The sequence below is a fragment of the Gossypium hirsutum genome, chromosome A12, assembly GCF_007990345.1.
Source record: "Gossypium hirsutum isolate 1008001.06 chromosome A12, Gossypium_hirsutum_v2.1, whole genome shotgun sequence".
Classification (NCBI taxonomy): domain Eukaryota; kingdom Viridiplantae; phylum Streptophyta; class Magnoliopsida; order Malvales; family Malvaceae; genus Gossypium; species Gossypium hirsutum.
The window spans coordinates 38,793,286-38,799,324 of record NC_053435.1 but is presented as its reverse complement, the minus strand read 5'-3'; the positions used below and the strand labels follow the sequence as shown (position 1 = coordinate 38,799,324).

At 34.9% G+C, this 6,039-nt stretch overlaps 1 non-coding gene across 1 annotated transcript; it reads right to left on the bottom strand.

Moving 5' to 3' along the window:
* Positions 1–3,222: 3,222 nt before the first annotated feature.
* Positions 3,223–3,329, bottom strand: LOC121212066 (small nucleolar RNA R71). The gene has a single exon (XR_005907276.1). It is a non-coding gene; the product is annotated as a small nucleolar RNA R71 (small nucleolar RNA).
* Between the last annotated feature and the right edge of the window lie 2,710 nt (positions 3,330–6,039).

Below are 6,039 nucleotides of genomic sequence, written 5' to 3'. Positions count from 1 at the left end.
CGTCAGGACCACTACTTTTTGACGAAGAAATCGATCGCACGGTTTGCAGAAACCAAAGAGAAATAAGGCGAAGATTAAGATACACAGAGAACGAGCAATAAGACGATACTCAACCCCCAACCGAAGAGATGGCTGAAAAACAAGACAATCAGCTACCTCCTACAATTGCAGCTAATCAAAATCCTGCTCCACGCACTATGTATGATTATGCTAAACCTTCTTTAACAGGAACTGAATCAATCATAGTTAGACCTGCTGTAGCTGCAAATACTTTTGAATTAAAACCTAACACTGTAACATCCCGAAATAGGGCCTAAACGGAATAGTGGTTCCTAAACCACAAATCTGAGGTAAAAAATTTACTTTATTATTATTTTGAGGTTCATGATATGATTGCATGATTGTGTGAAAATTTCGTGATGAAATTCAATGCATAAGGTGCTTAAGTTGAGATTAGGGACTAAATCGAATAATTTGCAAAACTTGCATTCTAGAAGTTTTTAGTATGAAATTGCTTTGGAATATTAATGAGGAGGTCTTAAATAGAAATTTGACCAATTTCTAAGTCTATGGACAAAAATTGGACATGGATGGAATTTTTGAAAAGTTTAGTAGTAAGGGTATTTTGGTCATTTAGTTATTAAAATGAATTAAAAACAAAATTAAAAGCCAATTTTTGTCCATCTTTTTCATTAGCCCGAAATTTCAAGGGTTCTCCATAGCTAGGGTTTTTTTCAAGCTTTCAAGCTCCATAGTAAGTGATTCCAAGCCCCGTTTTTAATGATCTTTACGTTTTTGGAGTCCCGATAACTTGATTAAGCTTATTCTAGCAATAATTCAACCTAGGGTTCATAATTGGAAAAATACCCATAGGTGAAATTTGTGTATTTTGGTGTTTTATGATAGAATATGAGGTTTTAAATTATGTTAGACAACTTGTGCTACTCGGTTTTAAGTGAAAACGAATAAAATGTCTTAATTGGTAAAAATACCTAATAGTCATAAGTACATGTTAGAGTGTGAATTTGATGTTGTCATAGAAGGGAAAAATGATCAGCATGTTATAAAACATAAGAAAATAGGATGAAGTTTAATATACGAGCCTTGGGGCAAAAGTGAAATTATATGAAAGTTTAGGGGCAAAAAAGTAATTTTACCAAAGTTTGGGTCAAGGACTATTTTAATAATTGTGAGTATTAAATAAGCTAATTTTTTTATTATAGATCAAGAAGAACAAAATCCGGAGTTAGACCAGGGAAAGAAAAAGATAGTGGACTAAATCGATATAGTTGATCGTATTTTGTTTCGAGGTAAGTTTGCGGTAAATAAATGCAATATTATATTATTTTATGTGAATTTTGTTAATTTCCAGCATGTGTATATTTATTTTATGAAATTATTCAAAGAAGATTTAAGCATGAATTGACGGAGAAGAAATTTCAAAAAGTCCCGGTTTAACCTTAGGAATGTGTAGGATACAAATGTCATGACATTAGGGTTTAAGGATACCCTGTAAGACCATGCTAAGGCATGGCATTGGTGAGTTCATAAGGCAAGGCTACCATGTAAGACCATGTCAAGACATGGCAATGGTAAGTTTCAAAAGGATACCACGTAAGACCATGACAAGTCATGGCAATGGTAAAGTACCCGTGTATCTTTAGTATTCCAAGTGGTTTAACGGGAAAATTTAAAGAGAATATCAAGGTAAGGTAAGGTAAGACGAGTTATACTAAAAAGGTAAGACAAGTTCATGCTAGAAGAGTAAAGGTAAGTACATAATGTTCATGTATGCTTGATAAGGAAAAAGGTAAGAAAATGTATTAATAAATTTGATTAAGTAAGTAAGTATTTAAGTAAGTGAGTAAGTGAAGAAGTTTAAAATATGTCTATAACAATTAATGAAGTTGCATTATGTAGTATCATGCGAAGTAGTAAGAAAGTTCTTATGAATGTTGTTATTTATTTGCATGCAAACTTACTAAGCTTAATGCTTACCCCCTTTATTTTCCTTCTTTTTATAGTTTTGTCAAGCTAACTCAGGGATCGTAAAGTACATCGGAGGTCCGGGCACACTATCACGAGGATTATTTTGGTATAGCTAGACGTTTCATTTTGAGTATGGCATGTATTGCATCGTAGCCATTTTGTGTGTATGATCTTATGATATGGCTAATAAATAGTATGTAAATGCTTGATAATGATTAGCTGTTGGAATGGCTAACCAAGGACATGTTTGGTGTTATGTATGCCTAAATGCTAGTTATTCCATGGAAATCATGAAAAAGGTGAAATTAGCACAAAACAGAATCAGACAGTAGCAGTGACGTGAATTTGAAAAATCACTAAAAATAGTAGAAATGGAATTAAATGATGAATAAGTTATGAAATCAAAGATTATTATGTCTATTTTCAAATGGAAGAAACAAAATGGGTAAATGAGATATATTTTATGAGATATTTAAATTTTTTGTGAAACAGGGCCAGAGCGATTTCTGGATCCCCTGTTCTGACTTTAAAAATTCATCATAAATTGTAAAAAAATAATTAGAAGTCATTATTTATATGTACAGATTCCTTATTTAGTCTAGTTTTAAGAGAAATAAACTTAATAGTCATTGAAATTTTATACAGAGAGATATCTAATTCGTAATATATAGAGGTCAGAGCAGTCGAACCCTGAAACAGGGGAGACTTTAACTAATAAACTGTACTAATTGGATTTAACAAAAATTAGTAAATATATATATGAGTCTAATTTTAGGGAAAATTTATAGAATTGGATTTCAAGTTTCGGAACTTGAGATATGAATTTTTAAACGACTATGACGCAGATTGCTAGCTTGACTGGAAATTTTAAAAATAAATTGTTTGAGCTATTTAAGTAATGAATTAAGTCCGTTAACACCTCGTGTTCGACTCCTGCGACGGTCTCGGGTACGGGGCGTTACAAATACTATTCAAATGATACAGCAATTTGTTCAGTTTGATGGTTTGGAGGATGAGGATCCCGACACTCATTTAGCCAACTTCTTAGATCTATGCGATACATTTAAAATCAATGGCATTTCTAATGATGTCATATGTCTTCGGTTGTTTCCCTTTTCATTAAGGAACAAAGCTAAACAGTGGTTGAACTCGTTACCACAAGGATCAATTACTACTTGGGAACAAATGACCTAAAAATTTTTACTAAAATATTTTCCGCTAGTTAAAATGGCTAAATTACGTAATCATATCTCTTCTTTTGTGTAGATGGATTTAGAAACACTCTACGATGCATGGAAGAGATACAAGGACTTACTGAGAAGGTGCCCTCACCATAGGTTACCACTTTGGCTCCAAGTTCAAACATTCCATAATGGTCTGAATCTTTTGACTCGGTAAATGGTTGACGCAGCTGCTGGCGGAACCATTAACAATAAAACACCTGAAGATGCTTATGAGTTCATAGAAGAGATGTCACTGAATAACTATCAGTGGCAAGTCATGAGGACAAAGCCAACGAAAACAGCTGGCATTTATAATGTGGATTCGGTCACCATGCTCTCTAATCAGGTAGAACTCTTGAATAAGAAAATTGATGGTTTTCTTAGTTCTTCACAGGTTCACCCAGTGATGCAGTGCGAAGCAAGTGGAGGTGGAACAAGCCATTCAAAATACCAACCTTATGGCCACAACATGGATAACGAGTAATTAAATTACATGGGTAATAATCCTCGACCTCAAAACAATCAATATAGTAACACTTACAATGTAGGTTGGAGGAACCATCCCAATTTCTCGTGAGGCGGTCAAGGAAATCAAATACCACAACATCCTCCGAGTTTTCAGCAACCACCCTACCAATAGGAAAAGAAGCCGAACCTTGAAGAGATGCTCTCAAAGTTTATATTGGTGTCAGAAACCCATTTTCAGAACACTAAGACAACACTTAAAAATCAACAAATGTCAATCCAAGAGCTCGAAACTCAGATAGGCCAACTGTCCAAACTAATCTCCGAAAGACCACTAGGATGTTTACATAGTAACACCAAATCCAAAGAGCATGTAAAAGCAGTTACACTGAGGAGTGGAAAATGCTAGCTGAATCTGAAAAGAAGCTAACACAAGAAGCCGTGATGAGCGAAAGGGGGGAAGAAAAACCCGAAAATAGTGACAAACCAGTGTCAAAGGAATATAAACCACCAGTTCCATACCCAGGAAAATTGAAAAAAGACCGCATTGATGAACAATTCGGTAAATTTCTTGAAAATTTTAAGCAATTACATATCAACTTACCTTTTGTTGAAGTCATCTCGCAGATGCCTACATATGCAAAATTTTTGAAGGAGCTTCTAACAAATAAAAGGAAGTTCGAGGACGTATCTACCGTAGAACTCAACGATGAGTGCTCAGCCATACTCCAAAACAAACTGCCAACCAAACTAAAAGATCCAGGAAGTTTTACTATTCCTTGCTTAATTGGTAGTATGAATGTTGAGAAAGCACTAGCTAATTTAGGCGCTAGCATTAATCTAATGCCATATAAAATGTTCAAAAAACTTGGTCTTGGGGAACCTAAACCCATTAGGATGAGTATTCAATTAGTCGATAGATCTGTTAAATACCCTAGGGGTATTATAGAAGACGTACTTGTGAAAATAGATAAATTCATATTTCCTGTTGACTTTGTTGTGCTTGACATGGACGAAGATGTGGAAGTGCCTTTAATCTTAGGGCTCCTATTTTTAGCCACTGCTAGGGCAGTGATCGATGTGGGTGACGATAAATTGGTACTGAGAGTAGGTGACGAGGAGATTATCTTTAAAATTTATGATGCTATGAGTTTTCTAGGGAACAGGATGATTCATGTTATTTTATTGACTCTATTGATCATACTACTCAAGACTCTTTCAAGGAAATTATACTGAAGGACACGATGGAACTGTATCTAGCTCAAGAAGAGGAGACAGATGATGAACCTAATACGTATTTTTCAAGACAAGTAGAATATGAGGGCATTAAGATAAACGATGAACTTAAACAAAAACCCTCTATTGAAGAGCCTCCCAAACTGGAACTTAAATAATTACCAAACCACTTGGAGTACGTATTCCTTGGAATAATTCTACATTATCAGTTATTATTGCTTCTAACTTTCAACCCAAGGAGAAAGAGGAATTGATCGAAGTATTAAAGCAACATAAAAAGGCCATAGCTTGGAAAATTTCTGACATTAAAGGAATCAACCCTTCTTTTTGCACCCACAAAATTTTGATGGAAGATGAATACAAACCGTGTGTGCAAGCTCAAAGACAACTGAACCCCAACATGAAAGAAGTTATAAAAGCCAAGGTAATTAAACTTCTATATGCTGGGATTATTTATCCTATTTCTAACAGTTATTGGGTAAGTCCAGTACAGGTTGTCCCTAAGAAAGGAGGCATGACGGTTGTGACCAATAAGAAGAATGAATTAATCCCAATAAGGACAGTCACAGGATGGAGAGTTTGCATTGACTATAGGAAACTGAATGATGCCACAAGAAAAGATCACTTCCCCTTGCCATTCATTGACCAAATGTTGGAAAGATTATTCGAGCACATGTATTACTACTTTCTAGATGGACTTTCTGGTTACTTCCAAATCCCAATAGCTCCTGAAGATCAAGAAAAAATGACATTCACACACCGATATGATACGTTCGCTTATCGTAGAATGCCTTTTGGATTATGTAATGCTCCTGCCACTTTTCAGAGCTTCCATCTTCGATGAACTCGTGGAAGATATTATGGAAGTATTTACGGATGATTTCTAGGTATTCAGTAACTCTTTCCATCTTTGCCTTCAAAATTTAGAACGAGTTTTAATAATATGTGAGGAAATGAACCATGTGTTTAACTGGGAGAAATGTCACTTCACGGTTCAATAAGGTATTGTATTAGGGCATAAAATTTCTAGTAATGGGATTGAAGTAGACAAATCTAAAATAGAAACAATCGAAAAACTACCCCCTCCTAGTTCGGTTAAGGCCATTAGAAGCTTTTTAGGACATGT